Below are 480 nucleotides of genomic sequence, written 5' to 3'. Positions count from 1 at the left end.
TTCCTGGGTGCTTTCCCATTGGTAGATTTGCAGGCATTCTGCTTTGTACAGCCCTGGTATAGAGACCTCCTCACTTCCCCCACTTCTCCTTCAGCAGGAGCTCTCTCTGCAAGCTAGAGGTGGCGTTGGTATTAAAGAGCGACTGCAGCACAGCAGCCATTGTGAACAAAACTGAGACCATTGTTGTTGCCACAGTTGTCAGTCCATCTCCTTGGGGATCTTCCTTGTTTTCACGGACCCTCCATTTTACCAAGCATGATGTCCTTCTCAAGGGACTGGATCCTCCTGATAACATGTTCGAAATACGAGAGACAAACATTTTGGCATCCCGGCTTCTAAGGAGCATTCTGGTGCCCTGCTTCCAACACAGATTTGTTCATTCTTCTGACTGTCCATGGTATTTTTAATACACTTTCCAACTTTATAATTCAAATTGATCCATTCTTCTACAGTCTTCCTTAGTATTGTCTGGCTTTCACA

The sequence above is a fragment of the Chrysochloris asiatica genome, unplaced genomic scaffold (assembly GCF_000296735.1).
Source record: "Chrysochloris asiatica unplaced genomic scaffold, ChrAsi1.0 scaffold00356, whole genome shotgun sequence".
Classification (NCBI taxonomy): Eukaryota; Metazoa; Chordata; class Mammalia; order Afrosoricida; family Chrysochloridae; genus Chrysochloris; species Chrysochloris asiatica.
This window is presented reverse-complemented; position numbering follows the sequence as displayed.